A 16,022-nucleotide genomic window follows, 5' to 3' on the forward strand; every position below is an offset into this window, starting at 1 on the left:
ACCAGACTTCGGTCTAACTTTGAGTTCCAAGCTCTTGGTGCTTGCTTCAACCCGTAAAGTGCCTTCTTGAGCTTGTAAACTTTCCCTTCTTCGCCTTTCTTCTCGTAGCCGAGGGGTTGTTCCACGTACACTTCTTCTGTGAGATCGCCGTTGAGGAAAGCGGATTTAACATCCATATGATGAACCTTCCAATCCTCTTGTGCTGCCAAAGCTAGGAGCACTCTCACCGTCTCGATTCGAGCAACCGGTGCAAACACCTCATCATAGTCAACTCCTTGACGTTGAACGTAGCCCTTTGCAACGAGTCTTGCCTTGTACTTCACAATGGCACCCTCCGTGTCCTTCTTTAACTTGTAAACCCACTTCAAACCTATCGTCTTTTGGTTTGGAGGTCGGGTTACCAAAGTCCACGTGCCATTGCTCTCAATTGCCTTCATCTCCTCATCCATGGCGTGCGTCCAGCTAGGACTTTTTCTCGCCTCTACGAAGTTCGCCGGCTCCTCAACTCCGAACAGACATAGTCCGGAGTACTCGAGCGTAACTGGCTTTGTGTACTTGTAGACTTTCTTGAGGGTCTTGTAGCGACGAGGCCCTGAGGAGTCCGTTGTGGCTTGCGAAGGAGGCGACACAAATTGTGTCGGTGTTGATGCACTTGAGGAAGACGGGTGAGACCTTGGTGTGTCATCGACATCCGTGTCGTCGGCGTAGTCGTCGTGACCGTGACCATCATCTTGATTGTCGTTGTCACTATGCGCCTCGTTGTCGATGTTGTCGTCGAGATCTCCACCTGTGTCGTGCGCGGCGTTGTCGCTATCTCCTTGCGACCTATGCGCGTCATCGTCGGTGTCGGCACCATGATGATCACTACCATTGTGGTCACCTTGGTTGGGTGTCTTGCCAATCACCTGGACATCCTCCCCTGCATCATCATCAGTTGGAAATTCAAGTGCAAATATGTTACTGTTTGAGAGGTGCGGCTCCGCCGTCTTCACATGTGCCACGCACCCGAATGTCCGTAGATGAGACACATTCGGCTTACGTCCGTAAATTGCTTCATACGGAGTCTTGCCGACCACCGCCTTCGTTGGAGCCCGGTTGAGAAGATAGACCGCCGTCGAGACAGCTTCTCCCCAAAAAGTCCCCGGCAGGTTCTTGCTCTTGAGTAAACTCCTTGCCATGTCAACGACGGTTCGATTGCGCCTTTCAACGACCCCATTCTGCTGCGGCGTGTAAGGTGCCGTGAGGAACCTCTTTATGCCAATCTTCTCGCAGTAGTCGTTGAACTCATTCGACGTAAACTCTCCGCCGCGATCTGTCCGTAGAGCGCGAACCTTCCGCTTGTGTTCCATCTCTGTTGCAGCCTTTAATTTCTTGAACGCTTCAAACGCCTCATCTTTAGATCGTAGGAGAATGACCCACATATATCTCGAGTAGTCGTCTACCACAAGGAAGAAATACTTCTTTCCAGCGTGAGTTGCCGGGGTTATAGGGCCACATAGATCACCATGGAGCAGCTCGAGTGCATCACTTGTACGATAGGTAGACTGAGCAGGGAATGGCCTGCGGTGCTGTTTTCCAACCAAGCACCCGTCACATACTCGATCAACATGGTCGATAACTGGCATCCCGGATACCATCTGCATCTTTGACATCTTCTTCAAGGCGTAGAAGTTAACGTGTCCAAATCTAGCATGCCATAACCACGAATCATCATCACTCTTGGCAAGCCAACACTCCGGTTGAGATTGATCAAGGTTGAGGATATAGAGCCTATTCCGTGAGCGATTAACACGAGCTAGCACGTTTCGGAGGTTGTCGAAGATCGTCATCACTCCGCTCTCTATATTCACCTTGCATCCATTCTCGTCAAGCTTCCCAATATAGATGATGTTGTTGCGCAGCCGTGGGATGTAGTACACTCCGGTGAGTATGCGATGTTCGCCTGTGAGACCCTCAAAGAGGACAGATCCTTGCCCGCAAATCTCCACAGCTGAACCATCACCGAACTTGACCGAGCCTTCAATATCGTATTCCAGCTCGAGGAATTTCTCCTTGCACCCCGTCATGTGGTTACTGGCACCCGTGTCGAGATACCACGACACGTTCTGATCACCGGATAACTTTGGTGTCACTTTTTTCTCATGAAGTAGTACCTTCCGGCTTGGTTTCACAACCACCGTTTCAGCGAGATCACAAACTTCGGCCATCAGAAGACCTGGACCTTCGTCTTCCTGCTTTGCCAAATTTGCCTTGATCTCCCGCTTGTTAGGCTTTGGACAATCCTTCGCAAAGTGACCCATCTTATTGCAGTTATAGCACTTGACCTCGGACAAGTCCAAGTTCCGTGGTTTCTGCTCTTTAGATTGGCCCGCCTTACCACGACCTTGTGGTTTGCCTTTTCCGTTTTGTCCATCGCCCTTCGTGTTGCTTGAGCCTTCGCCACCGTCACGCCTTCCTTTGCTACTTGGGGCCTCCCAATCTGTGCGCGAGTACATCAGTTGGTCACTACCTCCTCCTTTGCCTTTCCGACAGCCACGAGCATTCTCTTCCCATGTCCGCAATCGTCCGATCGCCTCCGTTATGGTCATGTCGTCGATGTCGTAAAGCTGCTCGAGCGTGCCGATGATGTACGTGAATTTATCAGTGACAGAACTGAAAAATTTCTCCACGATCTCGGTCTCATCGAGCTTTGCACCAAGCGCGCGGATCTCTCCCACCAAAGTAGTAAGACGCATGGCGTAGTCATTCACCGATTCAGTTTCCTCCATCTGCAACTTGTGAAATTGGCGCTTCAGCACTTGTGCCCTTGCCTTGGTGACGCGATCTTCTCCGATCCTCATCTCCTTGAGTGCGTTCCACGCCTCTCTTGCCGTCTCGAACTCCGCCAATGTCATCAGCACGGAATCCGGCACAGACTGGGCTATGGCAGCCATGGCACCTTCGTCGGACTCGTCATCGACGTCGTCGTCCGTGATTGCCTGCCACACTCGAAGGGTTCGGAGAATAATCTTCATCTTCACCGCCCACACGCCATAGTTGGCGTCGGTGAGCATCGGGTACTGGATGGGGATGTTGCGATACGCCTGGACGTTAGCGCCGCTCGTTCCTCCACCACTGGTTGCTGACTTGACGCCCTTCTTCACCTTGTCGCCGTTCTTGTTCGCCTTGGCACCGCCGCTGCCGGACTTGACCGACTCAGCGTCGCTGTCCGTCATCGTAGATCGTAGATCGTCGAGGCTCTAGATACCAATTGTTGGCTTTTGAACGTGCGTATGCAGCTGTACAGGCGTGCCTACGCGATTCTTGCTTCGGCCGGCTACTTGACGGAACTTGCGTAACTAGCGACACGAATAAAACTGATCGATGGATTTGATGGCTAAAGGCCCGTGTCGAGCCTTTGCTTTGTATTGCTTTTCGTTTTTCTGGTGTTACAATCAACACCCCTAGGGTGTCTTTTATACACGTCCACAAGGGACTATGGAAATAGACTAGTACTAGGAATCCTAATACTACTAAGACTCGGTTTGGCTTTCTTTCCTAATCCTACATGAGTAACATGATTAACATCTACAAGTGAATTAGTGTTCGTTAACTGCTTACAAAATTGCTTGTATCCTGCAGGTTCTTGTCACTGGTAGATTTCTTACTTCTGACGAAGTTATAAAGCTCAAGTGGTCATGTATGTTTGGAGAAGTCGAAGTTCCAGCAGAAATTTTAGTAGACGGGACCCTCAGGTGTTATTCTCCGTCGCACAAACCTGGTAGGGTCCCTTTTTATGTGACTTGCTCCAACAGGTTAGCCTGCAGTGAAGTACGAGAGTTTGAATATCGACCAAGTGATTCTCAATACATGGATGCTCCCAGTCCACATGGTGCTACAAACAAAATATATCTCCAGGCGCGTCTTGATGAATTATTGTCTTTGGGACAAGATGAGCAAAACGAGTTCCAGGCAGCTCTATCTAACCCCACAAAGGAGTTCTGTTCCTGGATTACTCTGGCACAGGCATCAGCGACCAGGTGAGAGATTGAGAAATCTGAACTACTGGGCCTGCTCTTGTAACTTTTACCCAGATGTTTTTCTTACCGTCTCCCTTCTAACTGCATCCACAGTAATCATATGAAAAGAATTATGCTGTAATGGTTTCTTTTGGGAATAATAGGAGATGCTCCATTTTGGTTGTAATCCGTACACATAAGTTTTTCCCTACACTTTCATAAACCCAGGCTGGAGTAGATGAATCCTAAAGCTTGAACGAGCTTTGTGGGTAAATCCTAAATTGTGACATGGTGGCAATTAATATGAACATATTAATTTGTTATATGTGGTTGCAGAAGTATTGGTCAGTCATTTTAGACATAAAATCATGTCACTGTTACACCAAAATACAAGTGCAGGGCTTTAAGAAAATGCAAGTGCAGTAGCCCAATGTGGCTGATATTGTGATAACGAAGCAATATAAAGTACTTTCATAATTGAAAGCAGATAATTCGCACTAATGGCAGTTATTTTTTGAGAAAACACATCTATTTTGGAGTTGGTATGCTGGCTTCCTTACATGGTATACAAACAATATATAGTCACTTTTATTTTGCAAACATCATATGTTCTGTCCAAGCCACCCACCTTTTTTTCCTGAGAAACTTGCAGGAACACATTTTTTGGAATAACTCGATGAATTTGCTAGATCCTTTTAGGAGACACTACTTAAGAGTCATACTAAAACTCTTGAGCTAATAAATTTGGGGGTTCTGTTGTTCAATTTACAGATTGTTGTACCTTGATCTGGGATGGCTAAGTTTTAGGTGGCGTTTGCTAGCCTTACGATTTATTTTTTACTTAGTTCGTGCCATCTAATTGACGATTCCACAAGGAGATCGAGTGCAGCTTTTCCGTGGTGATATGCTAATGGAAACCGAGGTTGAATTCCTCACTTTCTAGGAATATATTTGTTTTAATGAACGGTTTGCAATTGATCAAAAGCTCTGCTGCAATGTTCCCAGATCGCAAGGCGGCGTCCATGGCGGGAGCCGGCCGTGAGGCCTAACTTCGTCGGCGCGGCGGCTACATGCAGCGCGGCTGGGAGCGGCAGGAGGGTTCCACGGAAGGCAGCGGCGCCGTCGTCAGGAGGAGGGGCGCAGTCGACCATGGCATAGCTGGTCGAGAAACGTAGCTCCATGGTGCGGCTGAGCAAGAGGACAAAGAAGAGGAGCGCGGCGAGGATGGCTACAGTGGTGAGCGCGCAGGCGGGCACCATGGATCTGGCAGCCCCGCGCGCCGGTCTTTCCGTGAGGTGGGGAGGAGGGGACACTGAACAAGCGAACCACCCACCAAGAGATCAGACTCGGTTCAAAAAATGGTTGGGTTCGGGCTCGCTGCTGCGTGATTGCTACGCGCGTTACTTTTCTGTGCAACACTGGCCTCGCCCACTGCGCGTCTCGTGGGTGTGTTGGACCGATAGCTGAAATAGGCTCTGATGACTGTAGCGTCCTTGGTAATTGGTATACTGAAATAGGAGGTGTGCCTTCTTGCAATTTTTTCAATCTTTTTTGCGGGAAGTGTCTTTTTGTGAGTTACTTGAAGAAACTTCCGCGCAACTTCAAAAGCAAATGTAATAGGATGATGTAAGCAGTTTATAAAGGTTTTAATTGTATTTACGTTGAGTTCAAGGAGAGAAAAGATGAAAGAGTTATAGATTAACAGCCATCTCTAAAAAAAAGTTTATGAGAGTGAGGTGGGGAAGACATTAATGAAGTGATGCTTCTTTTCTCATTAAGTAGTTGTCACATCATATTTTGCAGATGCATCCATGTGTCGACTAGAGTCTCGTGCAAACTAGAAAGGAGGAGGGAGAGGGACATGCGAGGGGCCAACACGGGAAGAGAAAAAGAGCAAGCTTTGAAGAGATAGGCGGAGAGTGGAGATAGACAGAGAGCACGAGGAAGGAGGTCGGGGCAAAACACTACTCTGACCACTTGGTTCACGCTAGCTCCTACCTCTGTTATTTCTTCGTATGTAATTATGCTGGCTGCTCGTAGGATATTCAGACTGAAATGTCCCACAAATATATTTCGTTTGCCCACGGGTGTCCACGTACAAATTTATGCAGCCTAAATTAGTGGACGTGGTCTTAAATCATGGTTATTGGATTAAAAGCGTGTTTTCTTTTTCTTCCCTTGCAACGCACGTGCTCTTTTGCTAGTCATGTATAATGAAATCTGCTACAAGGGTTTTTGTACGAAACAACATTAAAAAGTGACAATCAAGTTATTTTTCTCAGGCAAGTAAGTGGTTAATAATATGACAAGTGGGTCCAAAAATGTGGCAAGTATGAACGAAAAAAAGTTGACAGAACATATCAACATGAGATCTAGTTTCGAAGAACTCGTCGCGAGAAAGTCAATGGTGAAAGCGGATCATCGATTGAATTAACGTTTTTGTAGATAAAACTTTTTGAATTTCAAACATGAAAGGGAATCTTACGTGTGATGTTGTATGTTTTCTAGTCACTGGATAGCTCATCCATGTGGTTCATCGGACAGCTTTTTTAGGGCCAGAGAGTGTTTGGCGGGAAGTGCCACACTTAAAATGCATTAGTGAGGAGATTAGTTAGCCGCCGCACAGTAAGACCTATATACGGCGCCGCTACAGAGTGACGTCCTTGATAGTTTCTTTTGTCTTCAATCTCAATTTATTGAGATGATCATTTGCAACACGTACCGACTTCAGTACGAAAAAACTGGATTGTGCGTTATTGATTAAAATTACAGAATAAATAGAATTTGAAAATTGTTAAATAGATAAAATAACATCATATTTAGATTATATGCATCACTATAGATTCAAATTACATTATAAATAGAAATTTAAAAAATTAAATAGATAAACTAACATTATATTTCAATTCAACACATTTTTTAAATCAAAGTTCATATATAATAATTTAAAATTAGAGTTAAAGATTAAAAGATATATATTTTTTAAGTATTTGCCAATTATAATTGAACCACGGATTAATTAACAACATGGATCAGCCTCAGTATGACAAAATGGATTGTGTGCTATTGATTAAAATTTCATCATAAATATAATTTTAAAATTGTTAAATGGGTAAAATAACAATCATACTTAGATTGTGCGAATCACTACTGATTAAAATTACATTACAAACACAATTTAAAAAAAAATAGATAAACTAACATTATATTCAGATTATACGTATGTTTATAATAAAATTTCATATATAATAATTTGAAATTGAAGTTATAGTTTAAAAGATAGGATTTTTTAAAGTATTTGTCACTTATAATTGAACTGCAGATCAATTAATTGAAAATTCTAGAGGTGTTTCTAGAAACATACGTAAAACGATTGGTTTTATACTTAAGTATATACTACGAGTTTATTTTATGAAAACTGAAGGAGGTCTTTACAAAAATTACAAAAAACGATTCGTTTTCTCACTTAAATCCTGACTGCAGGTTGATTTTGAGAAACCATGGGGGGTTTCTGTAAAATTACAAAAAATGATTTGTTTTCTCACTTAAATCTGGACTGTGGGTTGATTTCGGGAGACGACAGGTTTTTTTGTAAAAATGCCACGACATACGATCAGAAACAATATTTGCTTTATTATTATGTAGAGACTAGGAAAATAAACGCACGAAAGTTAGGCTTATATACCTATATTAATTAAAAAAGGCGAAGCGAAATTCCTTGCGTTCGGATTTCTACAACAGATCTGCACGATTCAGATCCCGTCCATTTCAGATCGGACGACGCTTATTAATCGTGCGAGAGTTGTTAGTTTTCTTTGTGGGATTCGAACTCTCAACCTTAGTATGCTAAGACTAGTAAATTGACGATGCTAACCAACTATCCAAGTGGTTAGTTGTATATATTGCATTTCTTTTTGATGATTTATGTATAGTTTGTTTTAAGTACACCCTAGTGAATTCTTTGTAAATAACATGGTAAGGTACGTACTATGGATCCGGTAACTTCGCTATAAATACGTGGTAACTCTAACACTTAAGGACAAAAGTTGTTGAAAACTTATCTCCGATAATTTTTATGTTAATAGCATGGTAATATGCACACAACATATGTGATAACTCACATATAAATACCCGTGATAATGTTTTTTACCGGAGGGAAAAAAGTTTTTTGGAAAGATACCTCGTAACTTATGTGTCAATAGCATGATACCAAACGGTCGAAAGGTAACACTATTGTAGTGCCCCAAATGTAAACCTCCCATTTGGGACCTATTGCATGTGGGTCCACCTTGTCATGGATATGATGATGTCACTTTGTGTCTATGATTTCATGTGTCACTTTTGTTCTTCCTTGCATGCATGCATACCATATGTTCCATGCCATGTCTTGCCCTTGTGTTTGCTTATGTTATCATGTGATGAGTTGTGGTGTTTGTGATCTTGTGGTTATGTGGTGATACTCATGAGGTGTTGGAGTGTGTAGTAGTTGTGGTGGTTCTCACCTTCAATCCACTTTGGATGGAAAACCCTTTTCCTTCCCTTTATCTCATGTTCAAAAATTAAATCTTCCCAAAAAACTGTTTTTAAATGTCTTGTGTTTAGAGTTTATTGTGAAGGTGATGATGTGTTGGTTTGAAGTTTTATTCTAGGTCTTAAGGGTGATTATAATTCACAAAACAGTAGAATAAATGCTGTTTTGGAATTATGAAAAATAGCCCCATAAATGTTGGAAGTATTTTAATCAAATAGCATGCTCATTTTCAGGTCCACGGCCATTTTTGTATTGATTTTATCATGTTTAGTTTGCTCTGTTCCTATTTTCTTTCTCTGGTTTATTTTGTTTTATAGGAATAACCAGGGGCCTCTCTTGGTTATCTGGCGCACTAAGTGGGATACCTCCCACTTAGCGGCCCATCTTTTTCTTTCTGTCGCAGCCCAGTTTCGCTGCCCTGTAGACGGCGTGCTCGTCCCCCTTCCTCCGTCAGTGTTACACTCCAGCGGGTTCAGAGCAGCGGCGACTTGACGGCGTCACGGACGTCGAGGAACGTTCCTCGCCCCTTCCCTCCATAAAAGAGACCCCCTTGGCGTACGTGCAGTAGGGTTTCCCTCTCTCGCGCCGCCACCTCCATTCCCTCTCCATCTCTCTCTCTCTCTGACGAAGCACACCAGGTAAGAGAGGGGCTCCTCCGCCATGGATGTGGATTGAGGTCCTCCTCGCCGCCGCGTACGAGCCTCTTCTTCCTCCCCGACGACTCGGCGAGCACACGGGTACATCCAGGGGTCCATCCCCGCGGCTAAGTCGACGCGAGCTCCCCTGCTTCCACTTCTCCACGACGGCGACAACCCTCCCCGACGAGCAGGCCAGAACGGCGACCACCTCTTCTTCCCCTGCTTCCTCTCCGTCGCCGCCGAGTTCTCCTACCGTAGGGTGAGCAGATCCATCTCCTACCCCCTTCCCTGCAGTAGATCTTCGTGTAGGAGCAGTAGGGCATAGACGTGCTGCGTCTCTGTTGCCGGCGCCGCCGCGCACCGTAGCTAGGCCACCGTAGTTTGCCTCGAGCGAAGTTAGCAAAGGAAATGAGTTCGTGTGTGTGCGGGCTTCCTCCCCTCCACGAGACGGAGCTGGATTTGGCTCGCATCGCCGGCGAGACCCCTCCCCTGTTCCGGTCTGCCGCCGGTAGCAGTTCAGCAGAGAGGACCCCCTTCAGTTGTTTCTTTGCGCGATATAGTTCAGACATCGATTCGTAGCCTAGTGGTGTGTGGTGTTGCTGCCTGTTGAGAGGGCGCGGGTTTGATCCCCCCCTCGGCGCTATTTTAGTTTCGGTTTTTCCCCTGCACAGTAGCTACAGAGGTGAGGTGAGCCTGATTTCTTCCCCTGCACTGTCGAGCAAAGAAGTGCAGCGCAGTGGTGCAGTGGTGTTGCTGTGCACCAGGGGCACAAGGATTCGAATCCCAGGGTGCCCCCTTTTATTTTTCCTTCATGCTATATTATTTTCCCCCTTCTTTGCTTGTTGCCATGCTTGTGCCACAATCCATAGATGACTGGGCATTTATTTTTACCCTTGTTGGTATAAGAAGTGCCATATGATGTGTGCATATGTGTGTTCATGTGAGAAGTGCATGTGTGTGTGTGTGTGTTGTACACACATGAGGTGTAGCTAGTATAGGTGTGCAAGTGAGTGTAGTCTTACTTTCAATTTCTTGATAGTTTCCCTTTTGTTGTTCTTGGAGTCTTAGAGCTAATGATGAGAGTGTGGTGTGATGTGTAGGTGGTAAAACAGCCCTATATGCAAGTTATGCACCTCCTCATGTTAATATGAGAGATGGCATGATGATGATGTGTGTGTGGGTGATCTAGTGAGATAAGTGGTTGTGAGTTGATGTGCATGACACAAACATGGGGTTTAAACCCTCATGTCACTTTGTCATTGGTTGTCTACAGCCACATATATTATTTATCATATTTGGAGGGTTGTAGCTATGTTGCCTGTAGCTCACAAAGTGCTAAGATGCAGATTATGGCAGATTGTGTGGTATTGTCATTTTGGTGTTTGTGAGTGCTTAGTTGATGTTGTGGTGTTCTTCCTTGCTCCAATCCATTCATGTTGGGTTGTTATTTGTCTTGGCAACCTGGGGATACCAGATTTGTGCCATTTGAGTGTGTGGTGTTGATTCTTACACGTAGGGCTTCATATCTTGTTTCATTGATTCCCGTTGATCCGTAGCTCCGATTGTAATGTTCTTTATATGCTTTTGCATCGTTTTAACGAGACGCATCTGATCTTGTCATTCTCATGCATGTAAAAATATCTTAGGGTACAGTTCTGTCCAGGAACTTGTGGTAGCTTCTTTTGCTTGTTCTAGTGAAAGAAATAGTGATGCATGCTCATTTTTCATCTCATGCATCATGTGCTTGTTGCATCTTGAGGTGCTGTTGTTCATTGGATGTTATTCTTATGTTGGGTAGCACCGGGATCGGAGAACGAGTACGTGGATTCGGGAGAGTACGTGCAGGACGAACAAGAACCATTCCAAGCTGAGGATATCACAGGCAAGATGATACGACCTTGATTCCATCTCTAGACTTGTTATGCTAGTTTGCGTTTCCATGTCATATTGCTCGCTGCCTACCATTGAATTAAATTGCCTCCTGATATGCCATGAACCCAAACATTGATCCCTTCCTAGCAAACTTGTATGGCTAAGTAGGCTTTGCTCAGCTACTAATGTTAGCGTTGCTAGATGCAGGTGCTTTGTCTCATGTGACAACATGAGCTTGATATCATTATCTTAAATGTTGTTATTTAATTAATGCACCTATATACTTGGTAAATGACGGAAGGCCTAGCCTTTTGCTGGGTGCTTTGTTCCGTTATTGCCGCCTTAGTTACCGGCTACCGGTGTTTGATTCCATAATGATCGCTCCTAACACGTTCGGGGTTGTTATGGGGACCCCCTCGATAAATCGCGTAGTGCTAAGGCTTGTCCGGCAGGACCCAACACTGGTGTTAATTTGCTAATCACTTAATAATAAACTGCATAGGGAATAGCTACCCCGAGGATTTTAATCAACAACCCGGGCCAGTGCTCCTCATGAGTGTTGGTCCAAACTAGAGCACTGTGTGGGGCCAACTCAGGGCAACTTGAGAGATTTCTATCAGGCCACTGTACGCGTCGCTCATCCATCGTGTCCTGAGACTGAGTTACGCGGCTCTTATCGGGGTCGTCGACACGACGGGAGGTCCTGCTAGCCTTGCCTTACCTTAGCGATATATCTTGCGTATAGGAATCCCAGTGAAGCTTTGATTTCCTCCAGAGTTGAGGTTTTCCTCTAAGGAATCCGACGAGATGAGATTCGTGAGAGAGGATTACTTTGCGGCCCGTGTACGTTTGTGATGGACTAGTTGGAGCACCCCTGCAGGGTTAATCTTTCGGAAAGTCGTTCCCGCGGTTATGTGGCAACTTGGAATATCTTGTTAACATCCGGTATTAGATAACTTAAACAAAAGCTAATAAAATTGTCAACTGTGTGCGTAACCGTGTCTGTCCCCTCGAAGATCCCTCTTCGATCGGGAACACGGTGGGGTTATAAGTGACGTAGGTAGGTGTTCAGGATCACTTAGTGATCAAGTATTCACGACCGCTAGTATAGTCCACCTTCATACTTGTTCTACGTAAGTTAGCCACTAAATCAAGCTTAGGATGCTGCAACCTTAAACACTTCACCTTATCCTACCTAATAACTTGACTAGTTCTGGCACCAAGGTCGTAGATTGCCGAGTCCCCGTGGCTCACGGATTCCTCCAAATCCCAACAGGTTCAGGTACCCCAGAGACAGATGATCCCGACGGCACTCAGCTGGCGTGGCAGTACGACGAAGAGAAAAACCGCCTTTATGTGAACTATCCAGAAGATTGAGGCGTTGTCGTGATCGTGGGCCTGCAGGCAGGGTAGCATAGCATTTCTATGTTTTGGAGTCCGTAGCGGAACTACCTTGGTTGTATGTGTGATGTACTCTGAGATATTTATGAGAAGGCAATTGAATCCCTGATTGTCTATCTTTAATATTATGTATGTGCCGTGTTACCTGTTTGCGAGACGCTTAGATGCGCTCCTTTCCAATTCGGGGTCTCGATCCCCAGATCGGAAAGGACCGCATCTTGGTCGTTACAAGTTGGTATCAGAGCCTTACGACCATAGGAGCCTTTGTGTGATCGTACTTGGCCGAGTCGAGTCTAGAAAATGTTTTGAGTCTTAGTTATATCGGAGAGTAGGATTCATTTTTCTCCTCTTCTATGCTCTGGTGAGGTTCCCGTCTTAGGAAATCTTTAACTCTACTCCTTTTCTCGCTCAAATTTTTTGTAGGATCATGCTGGTATTTGTGAAATCTATATGATTTCGATGTGACGGAATCTTGTCCTGGTGCCTCCTATCTGCTCTAAGTATCAGGGGAGTTGAGCTCCGGGGGATTCTTGCACACATCGCCATCATTCAGATTTCTGAGTATCTAAGAACGAAAGATGTTCGTTATTGCTTCAATACTGGTAGTGGTGAGATAACCTCGATGTCCCCAGTACTGGTGTAGATTGTTCGGGGGTACTACCACACTTGGTATCGTTGTGATCGCGAGGATCTGTTGTAGATGAAGGTCCGAGATGCTGGTTGTGTGTTGAAGGATGTGATGCATGTGACGGGTTAGTTTAGGAGTTGTGTGAAATACTCCTTGTATCCGTGTACCTGATTGCATGACCAGTTATTTCGGGAATTCCTAGGTGGGATATCTAGTAGTATCTTATAGGACTATCTTCCTACAGACGCTTGATTGAGGTTTGGGAAATCTCAGTCATATGTTTGTTCCGAGCAGTTCTAGCTCACACTTGTTTGCAGTGGTCCTTATCGGAATTTTGTCGTCCGTCACTTTGAGGATGCATTCTTGCTATGTTGTTCAAGTGCAATTGCTAAATTCTGTTCAGATATTCTGTCTTCTGATTCAGCAATATCTTCAATTATTCTGTGGACTAATATGTTGTCCGTCTTCAGGATGGCTCCACCGACTCGTCACACCCCAGGGCGTGAGGATGTGCCTCCACCACCTCCTCCTCCGCCTCCACCGTCGCCTCTTCCTGCAGAGTCCTGGCAAGCGATGATGGCAGCTACTAATGCAAACACCCAGATGCTGATTCAGTTGCTGCAAGAGAGAGCCAACCAACAACCAGGCAATGTTCAACATGGTGGAAATCAGTTTGCGAGTCTGAGCCAGTTCCTGTCAAACCAGCCTAAGACGTTCACTTCTTGCAACCAGCCATTTGATGCAGAGGATTGGATCCGTGATATGAACAAACATTTCAAGTGTAGCAATGTGCGTCTAAAGGACTATGTCAAGTTTGCTACATTTCAGTTGAAGGGACATGCTTCCATATGGTGGCAGGAGCTCAAGGACTCGAGAGGCGCCAGGGTGATGTCTTGGGATGAGTTTTGTCGTGACTTCAGGTCCCACTACATCCCTTCCAGTTTTGTATTGTAGATGCGTGAGAAGTTCAGGCGTTTCAAGCAGGGCAGCAATTCCGTGTACAAGTACAATGTCGAGTTCCACGAGCTGGCCCGTTACGCGCTGCAGGATATCCCGGATCAGAAGAGCAAGATCTATCAGTTCAGGGGTGGCTTGAAGGAAGACTTGCAGTTAGCTCTTGCCTTGCACAATCCTGAGGAGTTTGACAAGGTCTACAACCTAGCTCTCAGAGCAGAGGCAGCCTTACTCAGGGTGGAAAATTCCAAGAAGCACTTCAGAGATTCCAGCTCTTCCTCGACTCAGGTGGTTCAAAAGCAACAGAGGTTTTGGGTTTCTCCTCCTCCTCCTCGGCACTCACAGCAGCTGAAGCACTCAGGTGGTCATGGTTCTTTCCACCCACCCAACCCTGGCTTTCAGCAGAGATACCAGCATCAGAAGCAAGGGCCTCCGCAGATTCAGTTCCGGCAGCCAGCAGATGTCACTTGTCACGAATGTGGGCAGAAGGGTCACTATGCCAACAAATGTACTTCTCAGCTCCGTGTGCCGCCTCCTCCTCCAGGCAAACCTCCAAGCAACACACTTGTCAAGTTCAACCCCAGATCAGCTCGAGTCAACATGGTGAACGCAGCTGAAGCAGACAACTCCTCTGATGTGATCATGGGTAACCTCCTCGTCAATGATATTCCTGCTAAAGTTTATTTGATTCTGGTGCTTCTCATTCGTTCATGTCTAGAATGTTCTTTGTCGAGCATGATTTTGATTCTGAGTATTTGAAGAAGGCATTGCGTGTGGTGTCACCCGGTACTCTTATGAGCGCCAACAAAGTGGTTCGTGATGTTTCTGTTAAGTTAGGCAGTTATTCTTTTCTGGCATCTCCTATTGTCTTGGGCAATTCCGACATCGACTTGATTCTTGGTATGGACTGGTTGGCCATGAACAAGGCATCAATTGATTGTGAAGCCAAAGAAGTGAAACTTACCCACTCCTCGGAGGATGTGATTATATTCGCGGCGCGCGATGATACAATCCGTCTGTTCTCCTTGAATGAAAAGGGTGAGATCAATCCTATTGAGGAAGTCCCAGTGGTCTGTGAATATCAAGATGTGTTTCCTGAAGAGCTGCCAGGCATGCCTCCGCACCGTGAAGTTGAGTTTGTCATTGAGCTTGAGCCAGGCATAGAGCCAGTGTGCAAACGGCCGTACAAGTTGGGTCTAGAAGAATTGAAGGAACTTAAGAGGCAACTCGATGAGCAGGAGCGTTTGGGTTTGATCAGACCGAGCTCGTCTCCGTGGGGCTGTGGTGTTCTGTTTGTCAAGAAGAAGGATGGCTCGGACCGGCTGTGTGTCTATTACCGTCCATTGAACAAGAAGACAATCAAGAACATATCCACTTCCGGACATAACTAAGTTGTTCGAACAGTTGAAAGCTGCTAAAATATTCTCCAAGCTTGATCTCAGAATGGGCTATCATCAAATTCGCATTCGCGAGGAAGACATTCCGAAGACGGCATTCAGGACTAGTTTTGGCTCGTATGAGTATACGGTCATGTCTTTTGGTCTGGCTAATGCTCCTCCGACATTTTGTCGATTGATGAACTATCACTACTGGAATCTGCTGGTTTGCCGACAGCCAGAGCTGACGGCAAAGGACAGTTTAACTGATGGCAAAGGCTTTGCCGTCAGTGAGCTGTCGGCAAAGGTGTCGGCCAAGATTTTATCGGCAATCACCTTCTTTGCCGACAGCCGGAGCTCCACCGACGGCAAAGACTTTGCCATCAGCCTTGTGGCACGGGCTGACGGCAAAGAGCAGTGGCGGCAACGGCGCAGGCCGAGCTCCGTTAGAAGGTTAACGACAGGCTTTGCCCACAGCCGTAGCAAAGCTGACGGCAAAGCCTCCCCTCTTTGCCCACAGCCGTAGTAGAGCTGATGGCAAAGCCCAAACACCTGGGTCTCCTTGGCCGCCTCTTTGCCGACAGCTAGAGCCCAGCTGACGGCAAAGCCTACCCCTGGGTCCCC

The sequence above is a fragment of the Hordeum vulgare genome, chromosome 7H (assembly GCF_904849725.1).
Source record: "Hordeum vulgare subsp. vulgare chromosome 7H, MorexV3_pseudomolecules_assembly, whole genome shotgun sequence".
NCBI lineage: Eukaryota > Viridiplantae > Streptophyta > Magnoliopsida > Poales > Poaceae > Hordeum > Hordeum vulgare.